The 23,300-nt window shown below is 33.1% G+C and overlaps 2 long non-coding RNA genes and 1 pseudogene across 2 annotated transcripts; 1 reads left to right on the plus strand and 2 right to left on the minus strand.

Annotated features, from left to right (window-relative positions):
- LOC107633539 lies at positions 2,936-4,094 on the plus strand (annotated as a pseudogene).
- Positions 5,073-7,231, minus strand: LOC110269786. The gene is made up of 3 exons (XR_002358546.1): positions 6,986-7,231; positions 6,289-6,373; positions 5,073-6,190 (listed from the first exon to the last, which is right to left on the minus strand). It is a non-coding gene; the product is annotated as an uncharacterized LOC110269786 (long non-coding RNA).
- On the minus strand, positions 7,370-9,050 carry LOC110269787. Its single transcript, XR_002358547.1, has 4 exons — positions 8,632-9,050; positions 8,261-8,287; positions 8,083-8,151; positions 7,370-7,929 (listed from the first exon to the last, which is right to left on the minus strand). It is a non-coding gene; the product is annotated as an uncharacterized LOC110269787 (long non-coding RNA).

Genomic DNA, 23,300 nt, shown 5'->3' on the forward strand with positions numbered 1-23,300 from the left:
AGGCAAAGCTGTGAGACCTTGTGTGCCAAAGCGGACAATATCGTGCTAGCGGATGGTCTGGGCTTTTACAGATGGTATCAGTGTTGGAGCCCAGATCGATGTGCCAGGGAGGGCGCTGGGCTCCCTTAGGGGGTGGATTGTAAGGTCCCACATTGGTTGGGGAGGGGAATGAAGCATACCTTATAAGGGTGTGGATACCTCTCCCTAGCATGACGCGTTTTGACGAGTGAGTGTGGGAGACTTTGGCTATCATCCCTATCGTCAAAGGCAAAACCGTGAGGCCTTATGTGCCAAAGCGGACAATATCGTGCTAGCGGGTGGTCTGGGCTGTTATAGACTTACAGGAGGCACTACGCAAGATAGAGAAAGAGAATTTTTAATGAGCTATAGTGCATTGTCAGTGGCAGCTACGTGGATGGTATTCTTAGGAGCTCAGGATGGTCCTTCTTTCCATGACACTATGAATGAAGTCTGTCGTTGGACCTAAACACTAGAACAAAAGTCTGGCTTGAAAAGACAAATAAGAGATTCTCCCACGCCAAACTTTGTTGGTGACCCTTCAGTGGTCATGACAAAAGGAGCACCCAAGGGAAAAAAGGAGAGGGGTAAACGGAGGTGCACTAAATGCAACAGTGCTGGTCATGTAAAGAATAAATGTCCTGTGAGTAATGACGGTGACGATTTGGATGATAAGACTAGTAGTGGCACGCAAGCTAGCTTTGGTACCGAAGAGGTCAGTGAGATACAATATTGCATTAGTTGTTACTTGAATTAAAATAAACTCGCTCGTAACCTCTATGTTGTAGTTATACTTGATATAATTTTTGACTCCATGTATTATTTTTTCATAGGAGCTTCCCAAGGATCCTATGGCTTCTCAAGAGACATTAGTAGTGCCAAATACAGAAGTAAATGCATATGCGCAGCAAGAGTTTGGACTTGGTGATTCAGGATTGATTAATGGCTATGAGACTCCCATCCTACCGTATGGAAGTCATGAGTGGCTATTACAGGTATAAATAATAAGAGATGAATAATTGCATTGTTGAAACTTTGTGTTTTGGTAAGTTTTAAACTATTTGAAATCACATTATGATTCTTTGAAGTCCTTTTTATTTCTCTCAAATTTGTTTGTGCTGTGGAGAACAGGTTGTACAACAAGGACATTATTCGAAGTTCAATGGGATGCTGTAGAATGTACTTGTATATACTCATAAGAGTATGGTTTAAGATGTTAGTTAAATTCTTGGATTTCAAATAGTAGTGCTTTGAGGTTGATATAATTTTTTTATAATTAAATTTTTAGATATTTATCATAACTTGTCATCGTTACACTCGGCTGAAATGTGCAGAAGGATTCAATAGTTTTGATTTATATAGTTAAAATTATTGTTGATTCTTATTCATGATAAAATGCATGCTAAAATTCTGTTTGATTTACGATATGCATGGAAAAATTATTATAACTGTAATATACCTTCCATGGTTGATGTCTCGACAAGTATCAATCTATGTGCTAAAGGAAAAGACAATTTGGAACCTGTGTTCTCTTCCTGAGAAAAAGAGAGTATTGGAGCAGTAAATGATAAATGCAGATATTTTTTTTTGTCTGAGTAATATATTAAGGAATAGGATGATACTATCTTATTGCATCATTCCTGGGCTTGCAAGCTGAATTTGTTGCACTAGATGTTATACTGCTAAACTATGGCATTAAAGCAGTCAATAGTAGCTGACATCGGTTTAGTTACTCTAGTAATAGAGTGAGTTAGTGAGATACTTAAGAGAGCCATAGCAAAATGTTTTTATCAGTGAGGTCTTTGCAAATGCACCTTTCTTCATCTCAGCAGAGGTTGCCGGTGCTTTGGATGCAAGATAAATATTAAAGATTGCACTCATGTATGATTTCCTCTATTTTGATGTCAATTTTCAAGTTTTTCATTTTCAGCAAAAATGATGACTACAAAGAGATAATTGTTCCAGCTGGCAAAACTTATGAGGTATATTTTCAAGTCTTGGAAAATATCTTCATTTTTATTTATTCCTTAATTGTGACAGCTGCTTATTTTCTTTTTGCATCTGATCATCCTTTTGAAATGTAGGAATTAAAATTATATTGATACAGATGTGAATAGGTGAAAAAATCGCATAATTATCTGGTTGTGATCTAATTGAATTCATTTGCACTTTAAAAGGTTGCGTTTGAGGGGGACCTATAAAATTACGAACAACTGAAACAAAGTGATGAATATGAAACTATATTTGGCCATGTCAATGTTTTTAATATTCATCGGAGATAAGGAAAGGACAGTGATGAAAGACTAACGCTATCAATACTATCAATACATAGAAAAAAGAAAATAAAGAAATCTTAGACAAGAGTAATGCAAATCTACTAAAAGCACAAAAATCCTAAAATGATCAGAGTTGCCATTATCATGGGTAGCTATCGACTGAGATGCTAGAAAGAAAGGGAAATCATGTGACTGACTTTGTGATTCAATTCAATTTTTCTTTTCCACAAAAACATGTGGCATCTCCTTTTTTTTTCTTTTGAGCTCAAATTTTAAAATTTAAAATCTTGTTTATATCATGTTACTGGACAGTTTCAGTTGAATGAATCGAACTTGTCTTTTCTTAGGTTCTGCTCTCAGTGGACTCTGTAAACTCGTACATTGCATGGGATTTTTTACTAGTACAAGGCAAGATAAATATGGTATTACTACAGTACAATATTTTTTATTTGAAGAATTCATGTTGTTTTCCTTGAATCCGTATGAGGTGAAATTTATGTGTTCTGTGGTTTATTGTCAGGTTATTTGATTTAGTTTCGAGTTTTTAAGTCCTTCATGGTGGTTGATTATTTTGGCACAGCTGATGTTACCGTACCGCCGCTACGAGTCTGACCAAGTGAGTTTTTCATGCTTGTAGTGGTATGAATTTCTCAGGAGAGAAGCCAGAGACCCCAGTGTTGGACGTAGTAAACTACCGAATCCACATGAAGAATCTATCGAATGAAGAACTTGAGGCGCTTGCTGATGAGCTTCATGAAGAGATTGTTTACACAGTGTCAAAGACCGGTGGACATTTAAGTTCAAGCCTTGGTGTGGCAGGCCTCACAGTGGCACTTCACCATGTCTTCAACACTCCTCAGGACAAGATCATTTGGGATGTTGGTCATTAGGCCTATGCTCATAAGATTCTCACCGGAAGAAGATCCAAGATGCACACCATTCGACAGACTGGTGGACTTGCTGGATTCCTCAAGATTGCTGAGAGTCTTCATGATGCCTTTGGTGTTGGTCACAGTTCTACTAGCATTTCGGCAGCCTTAGGTAAAATTAATTAAATTAAAGGAAATGAAATTGATAATTGAGACTTCTCAAATAAAAGTTAAAAATTTACTAATCGAAAATATTAGATAACCAAATAAATTTAGCTAAAATTAGTCAGAATTTACTTTATTTAATATTTATTAATTGCTATGAATACTAAATAAAATAAGTTTTGGCTCTTCTCTCTAACATTATCGGTTTCTAATAAAGTGAATTCACACTTTGGTTTCAGGGATGGCAGTTGCAAGGGACCTGATTGGGAAAAACAACCACGTGATATCGGTGATTGGTGATGGGGCCATGACAGCAGGATAAGCCTACGAGGCCATGAACAATGCTGGTTTTCTTGACATTAACCTCATCATTATATTGAATGACAATGAGCATGTCTCTCCTCATAGGTCTGGCGCATGCTTCTTTGAGGAGCTTGGCCTGTTCTACATTGGCCCCATAGATGGCCATCAAATGGAAGACCTTGTCCACATTCTCAAGAATGTGAAGGGAATGCCATCACTCGGCCCTGTCCTCATCCACGTCATCACCGAAAAAGGTAAAGGCTATGCTCCTGCCGAAGCTGCACCCGATAAAATGCACGGTGTCGTCAAGTTCGACCATAAATCCGGGAAGCAGAAGAAGACCAAAGCACCCACACATGCTTACACACGCTACTTTGCGGACTCCTTGATTGCAGAGGTAGAGGCCGATGACACCATTATTGCCATCCATGCCGCCATGGGGGTATGATCAGGTGGCACATGACGTGGACCTTCAGAAGCAAGGTGACTCTAGTTGGATATGGAACAATGGTACAAAGTTATGTGGCAGCAGCAAAGGTTCTTGAAGCACACGGCATCTCAACAACCGTGGCTGATGCTTGATTTTGCAAGCCTCTTGATGGACCATTGATGATGTAACTTGCAAGAGAGCATTGAATCTTGATAACAGTTGAAGAGGGTTCCATTAGAGGGTTTGGTTCTCATGTTTCTCATTTCCTTGGCCTCAATAGACTCCTTGATGGCAACCTTAAGGTCTACTTTTACTTAATTATTATATTGTGTGCAGCACCACCCCATAGCTTATATATATTCAGTACTAACCTACATGTTTGTGTTGGTGCAGTGGCGAGCCATGACTCTGCCTGATAGATACATTGAGCATGGATCTCAGAAGGATCAAATTCAAGCAGTGATATTCAGTACTGACCTACATGTTTGTGTTAGTGCAGTGGCGAGCCATGACTCTACCTGATAGATACATTGAGCATGGATCTCAGAAGGATCAAATTCAAGCAGTGGGGTTGAGTTCAAACCATATTGTAGCTACTGCTTTGTCATTAACCAATGTTCAATGGGACAATCGTTTGCTTCTCAGCATGGAAATATGAACCTTGTTATTAATAGGATTTCAAATGTAAATAAATATATAACACTAATAAATTAAAACTCTGCCAAAGATTTGTTATTAGACCGTGTTTATTTGATGATTATTAAAACACCCCTGACCTACTGATGGGAATAACAATTTGTACATCATAGGAAACAGGGGTGATTGGCTGCTATATAGCTAGTTTTTATGACTTTTATATTGAGCAGAACATACAATTAAATGCAAACCATTGATAAAATTCAACAATCACTCACAAAAGGCAAAGTTTGAACATGAAACAGTGCGTACATCAAATAACTGAAATAAATCATTATAAATAAAAAGATTCGCATATATTTAAATAGTCCAAAAGAAATAAGTGCAAGATATAAAGATAGCTTGTATTTTAAAGAAAATTAAAATGGTCTAATTCAATCCATAACTACTAATAAAAAAGGTTATAAAATCCTAAGTCTGTATGACAAACTGCTGCATCTTTTTATTCCAGTCAGTGACAGCAAGCTCCACTATGATATCCCGCTTCGAGTTATTAGAGTCATTCACCAAATTCACAGCCAGGCACATCTTTGTGTAATCATTGACAATCTAACAGACAGTAACTATGATATCACATAATGGAATAAACATAACTTTATTAACAATGATATTTTTCTTACCCATGTCTTATTACCGAGGCTCCAATAGCGATTGAGGTGCATCCATTGAGCGACCCAAATACCACCGTCATTCCTTTGCCACAATTCAATGCATATATTAACAAAGCAATATAACAAAAGAACAAACAACCACTAAATTGAATATATACTTTGAAAAATGGTATATTTAAACTTACGATTTGGCAGATTATTGCGGGACAGCTGGCTCATTGAATTTATACTTAGAAAATTGAATGTTTCTAAAGGAAGGTGTTTCACCGAAGTTCATGTCGGATAAAAAATTCTCAAAGTAATTTAACACATTGTTAATGACACTCTTACGCTCTGTCATCAATGTGCCCTTTTTGAAAGAGTCCAGATATCTCACGATCTCGTAAAGTAAATCAACCACTATGAGAAACCAATGGCCATTGAGGTAAATTGACACAAAAATCTACAACAACAGTCGGAAAATAACCTTAACTAAAACAGCCATGAAATATTATTATACGAATTAATTGATAGTTCAATAAAATTAACGAACTTGGTGTAAACTGCCAAGATCTCCTATGAAGTTATCCTTGATGTATTTCATTGTGCCAACACAGTTCTATTTTGGGCTTAAAACAATTTGCTACGATGAATATTGAACTAAGTAAGGAATCTTATTATGTTTCTAGTATATCTGGGAAGATATATTAATTTTGAAGACTAAATTTCGAACTGTAAATAAACTTACAAAAAATGTCGGTGGCAGAAATCATTGGTTGCCATATTTGTTTCCTTTTGGCCCAAAATGTCCTTTGGTGAGCATCGACAAACTAAGGTAAGGACCTATGGAGTATAGACAATCATAGTTATTCTGCACCTACCAATCCAAATTTGATAATTTTACAAGGATAATAAATAAATAATGCAAAACTAATTCTTACATCACCAATTATTGGCTTGCCGGACATTATAGTCAGAAGAGTCTTGCGTGTACCACTACAATAATCGTTTAGAACAAGCATTTCCCTGAAATCATAAAATCAGAATATTATGCTATAGTGGTAGAAAAGGTTATAAAAAAAATTATATGACAAATTAGCAATAAAATGAGAAATAAGTTAATTTTACATACTTTGGATCCAAATTATTTCCAAAGATGTAAGCAGCAATGGCCAATTCTTTATCAAAAAATTTCATCTCTTTAGTTGGCCGAAATAAAAGGTCCAAACACTATAAAAATAATGGCAACAAAAAATAAGTTCAGTACTCATTCATTTTGATAAACACAAAGTGTGAAAAAAAAGCAATTATAAAAATAATATAAATATTTTATAAGTTGAATTTTAGCATTTTCAAATCTAACAAAAACATGGCAAGTGTTTTAAACTGCAGTAAAAATATTTATAAGTTACTAACTAAAGCCATACTTACTTCAATAATATAAATATTAAAATTGCATTTGCATAAAATATGATTTTTTTTTTACTAACTTAATTACCGAGGATGGAAAAGCATAATGTTATAATGTTAATTATTTACTCAAAGTATACACATAAAATCAGCCAGATATTTTTTTGTTCATATTAAAAATAAAAAATTTTTCATCTACTAACATTATCCGAAAAGTTAAGTACTCACACGTGGCATGTCATCCCGTCCATATTCGGATTGTAGTTGTTGTAGTAAAGCCATGGATGCCCTGGAGGAAGCTTCTCCGCAAATTACAATTCTTTCTGCAACTCCAAAAAATATGATAATTATTTTAGGCAATGTTACTTATTTGTCAATAATGTCCTCTCAACTGATCAACTTTTTCACGACATCAACAAATCAAATTCTCATATCACTAATTGAAATTTAGCTCCCTAGTATTAATCAGGATTCTAATAAACTTTCCAATGTCACTAACAGGCACAATATGATGACCAGAAAAAGAAACTGGTACTCACGAGCCTAAAGCCCTCAACAGTGAAGCTCAGACCTCATATCTAGTGCAAAAGAGAGGAGAAGTTGAGGAAGAGATTGTATTTTATGGCTTAACATTAATATTATAATATGTGAGAATACTAAAAAGTTCTTCACCCTTAAATGGGAACAGTGGCAAATCCAATGGTTAAATGATGTTGTACTTTGTGAACTATAACTTCTTTCTATTGTGTACTATTTTGATCAAATGCTATCTAAGTGGTATTTAATAGTTGTTATTTAAAAATAAAAACATAAAACCTTAACTACGGAGACCAGTAATCCACGCTTTTTTTCCTTGCACCTCTAAGTACTCTTCTTCGTGACTGGTTCGTCACCCAAACACATTGAGGGATCGGCATCAAGTATTTCTTTCAAAGGGTCCGACAGCGGAGTTACAACTGGAGCAGTATTCGAAAGCTTTATGCGTTTCAAAGTGTCCGACGGTGGTGTAACAACTGGAGCAGTATTCGAAAGCTTTACACCGTCAGTCCGTCACTCTCACTTTTTGGTGAGAAACCAACCGTTTTCACAATCTCTGGGAGAACTGTTGTTATCCCTTGCACAACAGCTTCGCGAATCATCGTCAACAATGCCTCGGCAATACCCTTTCCAAGCTACAAGATGCCATAAAATAAGACGTGTTACTTGTATAATAAGGTAACAACACAGCAGATATAAACATCACAAAAGATAATTAAAGACATGTTAAATAGAGTATGCCAAGAAAGTAATGCATATTCAGGTATTGTAGTCTAAAAATAGATTACCTTCTCATCCAAGGCGGAGAAGTCCATGTTTGATTCTCCCTTAGAAGTTACAGAGGCATCCAGTGTGTACTGCTCAAGCCAAATAAATTTTAGTATTTTTATTAGGCTAAAAAAACTACTAAACAGAGTTTACAAAAGACTAATAATCCGATCATTTAACAAAAACAAGCGTGATTACCTTACTCATATTCTTTGCTCCTCTGATCTGCAGTGATTGAAAAAAGAGTGTTAGGTTTAAAACATCATGATAAACACTGTTATTTATAGAGATAACTAACAAAGATAACGAAAAAATCTTTTTTTATAAAGATATCCTAATAAATCAAAAAGATATTATATTTTTTCAACTAATATTCAAATTAAATCCAATTTTTTGTAAAGATATCGTAATAAATAACTAAGATATTTTATTTTTTTATTTTATATTCATATTTAAATTTAAATTCAATCTAGTATTTTTTTATAAAGATGTCTTACAAAATAATTACGTTAATCCAATTTACGATTTCGTAATCAAATCAAAGATCTGAAAATTAAATTCTAGTTTACCTTTTGTTGGGGGATCGAGTTGAAAGGCCGGCCGACAGATCCTTCCTCAATTCTATCGTTCTCTTCTTTCTCCTTCGATCAGAGTTCGGTCTCTCTGTCGGTGAAAAAAACTATCAAAGCTCCCTTACTTCTCCTTCGTTCTGATCTCGGGGCGTAACTGTTATTTCACCGCTTAGCCTTAGCGGCCTCATAGTTTTTTCCAAGCCACTGTTCTCTGAAATTGTCACAGGTGCCATCTGGGCCTAAGATGTTCTCACTTTTTAATGCGTATAACGGCTATAACCAACTTAAGATGAACTTCGTGGATGCGAAAAAGAGTGAATGGCAGCGGTGATGGTCAAGTAAGTTGGGTTTTGAGAGATGTGGAAAGTGAGTGGAGGGAGAAGAAGAGAGAAACGTGAAATGCAGAAATGATTGAAATGAAAGATAGAAAATTAGGGTTTCTTTCCATTCAACAGACGCGCTACTAAATAAATTCTTAATTACATATTTATTTTTAAAAAAATAAAGATAATCTATTATCTTTTAGAATTAAATACTAATGAATACATATAAGGGTTGACTCGCAGTAGGATTCAAAATTTAAATCCAAAATATTTTTAATTTATTACTTTTAGAAAAGTATAAAAAGATCTCAATTCTATTACAATATATTAATTCTGTCATCATATAATTTTATAGTCAAATTCGATTATACAAAGTTAATAACTAAAAAATAATTCACATTATTCTTTTGAGTTTTTTTTAAATTAAATCTTATAAAATTTTTTATTACAGTGATAAAAATAGACACAAGCTCTAACTTCAATCATGCATTAGAGAAGTAAAAATCTATCTACCTCTACTATTTAAATAGTTATATTTTGAATACGTATTGATATCATTAACATATAATGTAGAGTCTAATAAGTAAAAAATATAATTTTAGAAACCAAGAGTGAAGCTATTATTATGTTTTAAAAGATATTAATACTATAACTATTAATAAACTCTCATATTTTTTAATTTTATTCTTATTTTCTATATATATTAATTTTTTTTGTCAAAAAACAAATATGTGGAATGGTAATTATTGCATTCTTTTTTTTCTTTTAAACATTTTTTTCTTTAATTTTCTATCTTACTGAAGAGACAAATATATCTTTAGAGTATCGGTAAAATGGTCTTCTCTAGATTGGTATCCATCATAGATCAACGAAGATCTAGTCGCATCCTATAACCATACCGATCCTTTTATAGTGTGGATCTTATCCGATCCGGTGACAGCGCGAATCGAATAATAGCTGCGATTGTCTTCGTGAGCGCTTATGTTAGAGAACTTGAATTTCATATTTGATTTAATTTCAAAGAGAAAAAAGTGGCATAGTCTAGAACTCTTTTGTTTTCATCTTTTCTTACTTCACTACAAGAAAAAGGCGTATTTGTAACAAAAAAAATTGTTACAAAACGTCAAAATTTTGAAACAAAAGTTTTTTGTAACAAAAAAAGGGGCCGTTGCAGTAAGTCCCATTACAAAAAATTTTTGTAACGAAAAATGGAACTGTTACAATTCAATATGATGTTTTGTAACAATTTTTTCTGATACAAAAAACCAGAAGCCGTTACAAAAGTGGTAACAAATTTTGATCTTCAAGGTATTTTTCATGACAATCTATTTTTTCTTATCAAAAAATTTTGTTACAAAATATAACTTGATTTTGTAACATTTTTTTTCTTTAGTTACAAAAGTAAAATAATTATTTTATAACATTTTTTTTAATTAACTAATATATTAACTATTTTATTAAGCAAATCTACATTTATATAATATGTAAAACATACATAATTCAAACATGCCTCATTTAGCTAAAATTGTTTTAAAAGAAAATAACATTAGTGAGTACATTGATTAGTTCTACAAGTTATATGTCTTGCACAAGTTCAACCAAAAGTTAAAAATTCTAACATAGATTAGTGTCTCTATGAATCAAAATACTCTTGAGCCCTCAAAGTAGCATGTGGTCACCATTTCAGCACTCCTATAAATAAGAAAATCCGAAACAAAAAGTTAGGTGCATAGTCAAAAGAAATATCTTGAGGCAATCAGAAATCATGTAGCAAACAAGGGTCTATTTTGACACAGAAATTCGTCAAATAGAACTTGTTTGCTCAAACAACACAATGCAGTTTAATTGAGAAATTGTTGAGTTAAGAAATTAACTAAATTAATTAATGATGACAAACATTATTTTTGAGCAAAATAAATAATTAGTGTTGATTAATTTATATCTACCTATTAACTAATTGTTTATTGTTGCAGGCCAAATGTTAATAGCCCAAATGGAATAAAAGGCATTCAGCAAAGAATATTGGGCTGAAAGCAAAATAAAGAGCCCAAGCAAAAGCAAAGGAAGAAACCAAAGAAATTAAATCGGGCCATGCATACTAATATCCGATCCAAGCCCGAACTGATTTCAGAATTGAAATTCCCTCTCTCCTGCTTAACCAAAAGCAACGTTCCTCTTCCTTCTAATCAAGTCACATCAAGATTTCAGAAAAAGCAAGAAAGAGAAAGAGAAGAAAAGCTTCTTTCATAAGCCATTAACCAAAGAAGCAAGAGAGAGAGAGTTGAAGCTTGAAGCACAGAAGCTAAAACAGATAAAAAGGAAGGCATAAATTCAACCCCCCCTTCTCTAAGCCTACCACAACCTTCAATTGGTATCAGAGCTAAGGTCTCAAGAATCAAGCTTAACCGCTTGGAGCAAAGATCCAATGGCAAACAATCTGGGCACAACCACAATTGCCTACACCCTCACTGAAGGCCAGTCAAACAACCGGCCACCTTTCTTTAACGGAAAGAACTATTCCTAGTGGAAAGAAAGGATAAGGATCTTATCCAATCCATTGACTACAACTTATGGAAGATCGTTGTGAGTGGTCCCAAGATCCCAACAAAAACAAGTGCTGATGGAGTGGTGACTCCAAAAGAAGAAGCTGAATGGAATGAAGATGGCAAGAAGAAGATAGAGCTGAACGCTAAAGCAATCAACCTTCTTCACTGTGCTATCAGCTTTGAAGAGTACCGGAAGGTGTCTAGATGCAAGACAGCCAAAGAAATCTGGAAAAAACTCCAAGTTACACACGAAGGCACTAAACAAGTCAAAGAAATTCTATGGTTTAAGACAAGCTCCTAGAGCTTGGTATGAGAGACTTAGCTCTTTTCTTTTGAAAAATAATTTTCAAAGAGGCACCACTGACACAACTTTATTCATCAAGAACTCTAATGATTCTTTTATTCTAGTCCAAATATATGTTGATGACATTATTTTTGGATCAGCAAATGAATCCCTTTGTTCTGAATTTGGAAAACTCATGACAAGTGAATTTGACATGAGCATGATGGGTGAAGTTAATTTCTTCTTTGGGCTTCAAATTAAACAAACTCAAATGGAATTTTTATTCACCAAGAGAAGTATGCCAAGGAATTAGTTAAGAAGTTTGGTATGAAAAATAGTGCCATCGATATTTCTAAAAATCCAGTTTTGCACTCAAAAACTAAATATATTGATCCTAATTCTATAAGGGAGAAACTGAGAAAGATGTTGATGAGACTAGGTATAGAGAAATGATTGGCTCTCTTATGTACTTAACTTCCTCTTTCCTCTATATTGTGCAAAGTGTTAGAATGTGCTCAAGATTCCAATCTAAACCAAAAAGAGTCTCATCTGTCTGCAGTTAAGAGGATCATTAGATATGTCCAGGGCACATCCAATTTTGGTTTTTGGTATCCTAAGATTGATGATTTTTCTATAGTTGGTTATTGTGATGTAGATTTTGCTGGTGATAGAGTTGATAGAAGGAGCACTTCAGGCTTATGTTGATTCCTTAGAAGGTCCTTGAATATTTGGTCAAGTAAGAAGCAGCCAACAATGGCTTTATCCACTGCAGAGGCTGAGTATATAGCTGCTTCTTCTTACTGTTCTCAGCTTATGTGGTTAAAAACACAGCTTGTTGATTACAAATTAAATGCTGAAAATATTCCCTTGATGTGTGATAATATGAGTGCCATTAATATTTCTAAAAATCCAGTTTTGCACTCTAGGACTAAACATATTGAAGTGAAATTTCACTCAATAAGAGAACATGTCCAAAAGGGGGATATTAGCATTCAATTTGTTAAATCGGAGGAGCAATTAGTAGATATTTTCACAAAACCACTTGCTGAGAACAGATTTTGCATACTTAGGACTAGTCTAGGAATTTTAAGCTATGACTCCTTGTTTGAAAATCGCTGATGTGTTTGCTGGAGTTTTTGTCTCATAAATAGGTATGAGACAATTCTGGGCAAGTAAAGGATCATTAGATATGTTCATGGCACATCCAATTTTGGTCTTTGGTATCCTAAGATTGATGATTTTTCTGCAGTTGGTTATTGTGATGCAGATTTTGCTGGTGATAGAGTTGATAGAAGGAGCACTTCTGGTTTATGTTGCTTCCTTGGGAAGTCCTTAAATGTATGGTCAAGTAAGAAGCAACCAACAGTGGCCCTTTCCACTGCAGAGGCTGAGTATATAGCTGCTTCTTCTTGTTGTTCTCAGCTTTTATGGTTAAAAACACAGCTTGCTGATTACAAATTAAAGGCTGAAAATATTCCCCTGCTGTGTGATAATATGAGTGCCATTAATATTTCTAAAAATCCAGTTTTGCACTCTAGGACTAAACATATTGAAGTGAAATTTCACTCAATAAGAGAACATGTCCAAAAGGGGGATATTAGCATTCAATTTGTTAAATCAGAGGAGCAATTGGCAGATATTTTTACAAAACCATTAGCTGAGGATAGATTCTGCATGCTTAGGACTTGTCTAGGAATTTTGAGTTATGATTCCTTGTTTGAAAAATACTGATGTATTTGCTGGAGCTTTTTGTCTCATAAACAGGTATGAGACAATTCTGGGCAGGTGATGAACGTTTCCCTCAAGTCAACGTGTTCTGGGCTTGTTTCAAATGAATCTCAATTTGGGCCAACCTCAATATTCAGATCAAGAGTGGTCCAAATGTGTTTCATTAATTTCTTATCACCTCAAGGCCCGAATATGAATGTTACAATCTTGTGTGTTAGTTTTTGATGACTTATGTGTTTCATGAAAGGTTTTCAATAAATGTTTTGTGGCCCAAAAGATTTTCAAGAGGATTTAATTTTGGCCCAAAAAGGTGTTTCAGGTTAATATTGTTGTTTTTAAAAAATTTTAAAATTAATTTTTAAAATCAAATAAAATCTTTCTTGAATGAGGTCATGTCTTTTCAAGTCTTTTCAAATGGTAGCATAGCCAATGTCAAGTTAGGTTAGAACTTGAGTGTGAAAGGATTGGGTCAATCCTGTGTTATTGGTGTATGTAATACTGTTTACTATAGTGAAATTCTTCCACAGTTGTGGAGGAGACTGGATGTAGGTTGCATAGCACAAGGCAATCGAACCAGGATACATGCTGGTGTTAGCTTTTCTCTTCTCTGCTGTGTTCTGTTTTCTGATATTCATGAGACAAAAATAAATTGTCTCATAAATTTCCGCTGCTAAGTTAAAACAGAATCAGAATTGCAAATCTGTTTTAAAACGGTAACAACAGTAATTAAAAAGGAAGGCATAGATTCAACCCCCCATTCTCTAAGCCTACCACAACCTTCAGCAACCAAATAGGACAACAACCAAATAGTGAATAACAAAACCCGAGCTTCTAGCTTCCAACAACCAAAACAGTGAAGCACTTAACTGGATAATCAATCAATTGAGCTTAGCAACAGTTGAAAACCAAAAGCAATTAAATACCAACTCAATCAATTAATAGAATCAAAGATGAATATTGAAAACAGCTTAAGGTAAATTTCGGCAGCATTTCAGCAGTAAATTTTCCTATTTCACAATTTCAATCAATCAATTCAAATTTCATATGAATTCTTTGACAGTTAAAAACACAAAAAATCATAATGAATTCATAGGAAGGAAGTAAATAAGCCAATTCCAGCAAGAAAACATGAGGAAACAATTAAAACCAATCCAACCACCAAGAAGTAGAGCAGCACTCAGCAGAACAGCAATCAATGGCCCATCATACAGCACCCAAAACAGTAAAATGAACAAAGGTAATGGATTCAGGAAGCATTCTATTCATTGAAGTCAATAACCATTACACTTGCAAGCAGCAGGGGCACAGCAGTTTATCCATTAATTTAATAGAAAATCAATCAATCCAAACTAAACGATTTCAGCAACAGATTTATCAATAAAACTAATCTCAGTTCAGCAACCATCATCTACTCCAACACAAACAACAATAACTCAGCAGCATTTCCTTTCTCATTGAATTTAACAATCATTCAACAAGCAAGCAATGAGGGGGAAAAATCAACAGCAACCAACAGCAAGTATAGAGCAGTAATAATAACTTAATGTGAGAAATTATTCAACAACAAATGCACACACAAATACAAGGATTACTTAAATGACTCATCATGCTTATCCACATAAGTCTGCAGTAAAACCACTTACCGTTTCACTTAAGAGGCTTGTAACAATAGCTTTTTTATCAACTTCTTTCTCATTCTCCCTTTCAGGCTCGCTGTCAGTACTGGTAGGAGGTGGAAGTGCTGAAGCACCAAACATGGCTTCGTCATGAGCAGCTTGGATTTGTTCATCCCTTCTTGCCTTGATAAGAAAATGGATTCGATCTATGTTTAGTCTTCCATACATAGATGATGCATGTATGTTAACAAGGAACAAAACTGACTATTCATGAATATAAGAAGAGGAATATACCTCTATTTTAGAATACCGGAAACTCTGGCCAATTTGCTTGACCAAGAAAGCATCATCTTCAGCCACTGCAGATAAGTGGGCAAATACAATTAGTTCAATTAAGTTTCAGGCTTCAAGCCAAACCCCAAACCATTACTCATTATCATTTATAAGAAAAAATATCATTGGCATTCAATAATTAAAAGAATCACCATGACTAAGCAATGAAAAATTAAAATCAGTAAGTATTGGTGGTATTAACAAGCACACAACAACAGTACTCAACATTGGATCAATTAAAAATGAAGTTTACATTATCAGGATTCAGGTTCATATCACTTCATTTGATTAATTAATTATCAATTGGAAGTGGAGCCCTATTTTCATAAACAAGTTCAGAGTTTTCAGCAAACAACCGACTATCCAAGTGACTTATCTAAGTCTACAAAATAGATATGAACATGAAACTTGTACTAACTTAAAATAGACTGATAGATCTTTAAAATTCTTTTGAAATCAACTCAAAATTCTGTTTAAATTAAAAGTTATAGCGTTTGGAAGTTGGTGCTGCAGAACCAGAAAACCAGAAAAATCTGCAGCAACCACTAAAATTTCAAAAATCATATCTTCCAAACCACTTGGCCAAATTCCCTGAAATTTTTATGAAATATTCAATACACACTAAAGTTTTACAGAAAAATAGTTTCATCTAAAAATTAGGTCTGGACTACTCCCAAAAAGTCATTCGTTCTGCTGCCAATTATGCAGTTTTCTGCAAAAATTCTGCACAAAGTATTTCCAACAACCTCACATACCAATTCCTATATTCAAGTCTAGGATTCATCTAAAATCATATTTCTAACTTTCTTTTGACTAACCAAAGTTGCCCAAGAACTCTTAATTCAATATATCACAATTTCATATCATAGGTGCAATGTAACCATATTATCACAGCATCCATTCTTCAGCATCTCATCTATAACAACATATCTCAAGTTCTGATTCATAAAATCAATTTCCAGCAGCCATAGCAACATTCCATACACAAAATCAACATCAACAAGTACTAGCAGCAAGTTTCAAAATACACAACATCATCAATAATCATTACATTAAATCATTACACCAACCACCAATTACAGCTATGATTCAACTCAATACTAACAATTATTCACACAAAGCAATCATAAACCATTTACAGTTACTCATTTAATTTTATTGGCATTCATAACTTAAAACATTTATTTTTAAAACAAATCCCCTACCTCAGTTAGTCGAAAACGACAAAATTAAGCATGACTTCAACTTCGTTCTAACCCGCAGCAGCAGCAATAGCCTTAAATCGGATCAGCAACGGCAATGCCAGTGAACAATTTACAGTGGTATTGACATAACCCTAACATATTAACATCTCAGCATTCTCAATCAACCATGAAAACAGAACGGTAACAATAAGGGTTTTGGAACAAGGACAACTTACTAAAACTTGAAAGGAAGAAACAACAGGGAGCAGCAGCAGTAATAGCTTTGTTTAAGCACAAGTAACCCCACAACCACCCATCACGGCAACAGCGACTTCGGCACACAAGAAGGACCAAAAACAGAGACAAGACTGAGTAACTAACGAAGACATTGGCTTCAGCAACAGCAGCGGCGACGACTCTCGCCAGTGACGGCGACAAGCTCTCGTAACGTTGACGGCGACTGGGTGCGGCGGCAGTGACAGGATCGGCTTCCCCTCTCTCTCATCTTCGCGCACTGTCTTTCTCTCTTCGAAGTTCGACGGCGGCTGGTCATCGGCGGAGCACAACAGCTCTTCTTCTCCCTGGCGGCGTCTCTGGCTCGCGACGTGCTCTCTCTCCCTCGACGGTGGCAGCAGCGACGACGTCTCCCTTTCTTTTCCCCCTTTCTCCTCTTCGCTCCCTCTCTTTCTTTCTTTCTTTCTTTTCGTTTGTTTTCAAAAGCAGCTGAGTATTGGGTTTTTGGGAAGGGATGGCGGTGGTGAATGGCAGTAAGATGGTGGGGTAAAAGGGTTAGGGTTTGTGTATAGAATTAGAAATTTTGGATTTAATTTGAGTAAAGTGTTTAACACTTTGAAAAAAATTGTTATAAAATATACTTATATTTTGGGATAAATAATTAACTTGTTACAAATAATATTAAATTTTGTGACAAATTATTTTTTTGTTACAAAATAACTGGAGTTTTTGAAACAGAAAGTTGTTTTGTTACAAAACAATTGGAGTTTTTGAAATAAAAAATATTTTGTTACAAAATATTTTGAATTTTTGCAACTTATTTTTTTTGTTACAAAATATTATAATATTTTGTAACAAAACACCATCTCGTTACAAAAACTAACATAATTTGTAACAAAATACAGGTTGTTACAAAATATTATCATGTTTTGTAACAACTTGTAAGGTTGTTACAAAACATTATCCTTTTGTAACAATCACTAATTATTATTACAAAACACTATTTTTTTGTAACAATTTTAAATTTGATACAAATTTTTTGTTACAAATATTCCATTTTCTTGTAGTGCTTTGACTTTATATTATGTCATAAAAAATATCTTCATTTTCCTTTAGTGCAATATTAAGTTCACATTAATAAATAAGTTCAAATTATAGTTCAAAATCTGTCCCAAAGATCATAACCTTAAATTATTAAACTGTTGACGATCCAAGTTCGAATTGAGTAATGCTTTGTCTTGACTCATGTACAAATCTATAAATGAATCAAATTCATGCTGTAACTATATTATTTTATTCTATAAGACCAATCTAACAATAATGCATAAAAATAATGCCTGATTTGTTTGTGTTGAGGGTTATTCTTATGAAATTGTTGTTGAATTAGTCTTAAATTTTTTGAAAAATTAGCCGTCTAAGGTACATTTGATGGAAATCGAAAACTTTTGGGAGAAAATTGAAACAAAATAAAATTTAGGAGTATTTTTAAACTTTTATCAAACTTCAGGGACAAAAAATATACTTTACCCTTATTTAAATAACTGAACTCTAATATTAGGATTTGATTAGTTTAATCTCTAAAGAAATGTTCTAATTTAATACTAGTTATACTACACATAACATAACATATAAACGTCTTTAAAAAAAATATTTTTAGTGTCTTTATTAAAGTGGTCTCCAATTACAGATTGAGTTAATATTTTGTTAAAAATGCTCTTATTGAAAGTCGAACTCAAGACTTCCTACTTACTAAAGAAATGTTCTAACAAACTGAGCTACAAGAGCTGCTTGAAAAAATTACATTGACTACGATACTTGACCGCAGTAAATTAGACATAAAATTCCAACTTCAATTTTGTTGGGCGATTCTCTCATGGTCCAGGCTATCAGCAACATAAATATGCAAAAATGAACCCATCACAGCACAATTAAATAAAGTTTTAGAGTTTCTAACTAACTTAAGTTGATTTAGTTGTTAGTTCACTAATCCGTTTAAACAAGTATTGAAAATTCAAATTTTGTTTGCAATATCCATTAGGTAGCGACAAATTTTAATTTTGACAAATTAATCTTTGATTTTCCAAGTTGAAAAATACCGTAAGCAACCAAAAAATTTAAGAAATTTCTTTTCTTCTCATTACGATGCTAAATTTATGTAAAAAATGACAGTTTAAAAGTAATATACATTTCATTTTTTATATTTTTTTTAAGACCTTTCAATAAAAGTTCAATATAAATGTAGAGCATACAAAACCGTAAAATATGTTACAAGAAAAAAATAATAGTTACATAAATCTTTCTCATTTTCTTAATCTTTCAAGGGACAAAGATATACTTTTTGTATTAATCTTCAATTTGTTCTCTTTTCATTCTAAAACTTGATACATGTCTACTCTATTGATCCACCAGCACTGAATATGGACGATAACTTGCAAATCAATAAAAAACTTCGTACCATGCCACTAGTCAGTAGTTCCTCAATGATTTGCAATTTAGCTCTCAAAAGTTTTCCAAACTTTCACCTTCATCTCTGTCCTGGGTTTAAGATTCCAAAATCATTATCACTCTCCAATATGAGCATGCTCAATCAATTCTACTAGTCATACACTCTTCAGTTTAAATTATACATTAGTTAATCATTATCCAAAGATATAAAATTTTCAATATGATCTCTGCTGTAAAAAATGGTGCCTGGTGTATTTCATCAACAACAATTAATATGATAGTGTTAGTTTAAAAAAAATCAAATAAAAATAAAAAATTGAAACTTAAGTAATATATGCAGTTAAAAAAAATTAATGGTAATATAACTCTGAACCTTAATTTTAGATCTACTAGAAAGGCAAGTAGACAAACATAAAAGATTTTGTTTTGGACAATAACAATAGTAATAGTAGAAATCAAATTTTTGCTTTTGAACCTTTCCCAATCATTGCCTCCGATCAGAACATAGTTAAAAAATAAATTAATAAAAGAAAAATAAAGAACAAATTAAATAGCACTTCAAGGCTTAGTCACAGTATTATTACTCTCATTTAAGTGCATCTAGGTTCCAAGATTTAATAATGCAGCGGATTATTTCGATATATACTATTTAGTTATAGACAGTAAATTAATGAAGTATCTTTTCTAAAATTTAAATAGTAGAATATAAACTATGTAAATAATTTTATATTCGAACAAAAAGATACTTAAGACTTAACCTGAAGTGAATATTCATCCTGGTAATGTTTTAAACTTAATTAAGAATAAACAAAGGTTAACTGAGATCAAGATCAGGCAAATATATACGTTTAGGCTTCTTTGAAGGGATTTTAATACTGGTATATAATAAGTAAAATGTAGGATCAACAAAGTAAATAACTCAGAATTGAGGTTGGAAGTGATTACTGAATCCAAAAGGATTTGTGTAATAATGGGAAGTATAAGAAAGAATGATGCATGCCGTTCTAACCAAATCTCTAACTAATTAATTAATCATTTCTCACTCACAGAATCTATTGGCTAAGACTTCAATTGAATACAAGTCATAAAACTTTGGGCAGAAACATAATTCTATATGATCCTATGCAACATTCTAAGTAACATCTTTCCTCTTGGTAGCTCTGACAATCACAAACATAACTAAGGAGTTTGTTAAATTTGAAACACTCATAATGGGTTGTGGTGTTAAATAAGCAACTTAATTTGATTTACACAAAAAATAATCATAGTATTTTACTAATCAAACTATGTATGTGCCACCTTAATTAATTTTCTTGTTGACCAAACTGACACAAAACATTCTTGACTGTAATTCTCTTTTTTGTATGCTTACATCTCTGAATTGACTATGACCAATATGAATAACAAAATGCATGACATATCAACTTAGTTTCTTAGTTAGCATGAATATGCAAACAAAAACTGTACTCTAAATTGTTTTAACAAATTTAATGATTATGCACAATGCACAAAAGAAAAAGGAAACTTTAGGTAGATTAGAACTTCAACTAAAGAGAAAGGAATACAATACTTACCATTCCTTCAAATGCTTTCCGTACAGCAGAGTTGAGATCAACTTCTAATAAAATTGGAACTTTATCCTCCTCAAATTCAACTTCTGTCCACCTGTTGACACTGACAGCACCTGCACAAATTTAACTTATGGTTGTTTATACTTATTAAAAGTTATTTTAATTTAATTTACTAAATATAAATACTACAATTTTTAAAAAATTATCTTTTAAAAATTAACTTTTATAATCTACTCTTGAAAAGTAAAAGTTTTAACTAAGTCTTTACTTAGGTAGACGATAGAACTAACCACTTCACTATTCTGTATTTTTCTTTTGTCTGGATATTATGCTGCCTGACTACCTGTGCACGTACTCCATACACACTAAAAAACTTATCCCGTCTTTATTTCAGGTCCATGGTTGCTGGATGGACTCGAATATGAGATGTCCAAAAATGAAAAGAAACCCAGTCCCCTAAGTAAGAGGGAAACAATACTCAAACTAGTCTTGCTAAGGCCTGTGCAAGTGTACCTCTTGAAATAGTCACATTGTGGTTCAATTTCCAGCGATAGATGAGATTTAAACGTGTAGTATGTAGACTGCTAGTGGAATGTACGGCCCAAAAAATATCTCAAGAATCTTTGTCATTGACATGAGCCACATGATATTATGAAGCTTGGAGGTGATTCTGCATGTAACACGTCCAAACAATTCAAGCATGAATAGAGACAAAAATTAAATTATAGGCGTGGTTTATCTAGCTCTACCTTTTGCACTAGATGTAATATTGATCATGAACCCGTGGAAAATTGTCCTAGGGCCCAGGGACGGTTCTACGTACACGGGTGTGGGGCAAGCGCCCCCACTATAATTTAAAATTTTTTTAAGTAGTATATGATAATAATATTTATTTATCCTCATTAGATTATTAAATTTGACCCCACAATAATTTTTTATTCAACTTTTGGTACTTAATCGTCAATTTAAAAATTTTATATTAGAAATTCGTTAAAATAATCAATTCTCAAATTTAAACGAAATTAGTGTTCTTTTTTAAAAATCAACTTAAAAGAATATTATTTCTCTTCTTTTCAAATTAGCTTTAATTTTTGCAAAGCAACTGTATTAATTGAAAGAACTTTTTTAACTATAAATATCAATAAGAGTCGACTTCTAATTGTGTTAGGAAGTGAATTTTTAAATAATTATTTAGTAATATATATAAAAAGAAAGAAATTTTGATGGTAGTGTTAAGAGAAAAATTATTTAATTTTTTAAAATATAAAACCTAAAATAATAGAATTTTAAATTATATATTATTATTTAAATTACTATTTTATTATTGTAATTTATATATTAGATATTTTGAAGGCTAATCATATTTTACAATAATAAAATATAATCATAACAATAATCATGTTATATGTACATAAAAAATAATTATTTGTATAAAATATATATTAAAATATAAAATACATATTAAAAATAAGTTAAACAATACATATATTTATACACAGATATATAATGATTAATAGATAATTTAATATTTAATATTTTATATACACATATTATTTTTATTATAAAAATTATTATGATGTTATATAAATTTTGCCCCCACTTCCAAAATTTTCTGGATCCGTCACTACTAGGGCCTGTGAAAAGTCAAAAGCTATATGGAATGTTTTAAACTCTTCTATTATTGATAATATTGGCACGAGTTCCTTCTAGGATTGGTTTAGAAGGGGGTTTTGGTGAATATGAAAACATAGGTGCAATGACATTTTTAACTCAAATGACTCTTGGTCTGTTCACAAAGTTGCTGGCTAAGCAAGATATTTAGCTATGGAGTTAAAAAGGAATGTTGGTCAGAATTTGCTTTGCAGATCTCTCAATCAGCAGCTGTCCTAGGAACCTCCTTCGAGTAACTCTTTCAAAATTAATTATGATGTATTATTACTGATCGAACTCTAGTTGGTTTTGGTTGCATTATTAGAGATTCTAGCAAGGATTGGATCATAGATTGCTCTGGAGATCTTTCTAATTGGAGTGTCTTTCGTTGTGAATTATTTGCTATTTAAAGAGGATTTGTGTTGGCATGGGAGTATAGGATTAAGGAGATGGTTTGTGAGATGGATTTTCTAGATGTATTTTGTAGCTCTTCATCATCTATCTTCCAATTCCTAGTCTGGTAATGCTAATCTTATTATTAAGATTTAGGAGCTTCTCCTGAGACAGTGGAACGTTTGCTTTGATTAGGTGCTAAAAAAGGCAAACAAGACAGTAGATTGGCTAGCTAACTATGAAATTAGAAGTGCATCTGGTTATGTTATCTGGACTAATCTAGCAAAGGAGCTTTTGCATTATATTAGCTTAGAAGCTACGATAGTCCTCTAGTTTTTGTTTTCTTCCCTTTCTTCCCTT

The sequence above is a fragment of the Arachis ipaensis genome, chromosome B03, assembly GCF_000816755.2.
Source record: "Arachis ipaensis cultivar K30076 chromosome B03, Araip1.1, whole genome shotgun sequence".
Taxonomy (NCBI): Eukaryota; Viridiplantae; Streptophyta; class Magnoliopsida; order Fabales; family Fabaceae; genus Arachis; species Arachis ipaensis.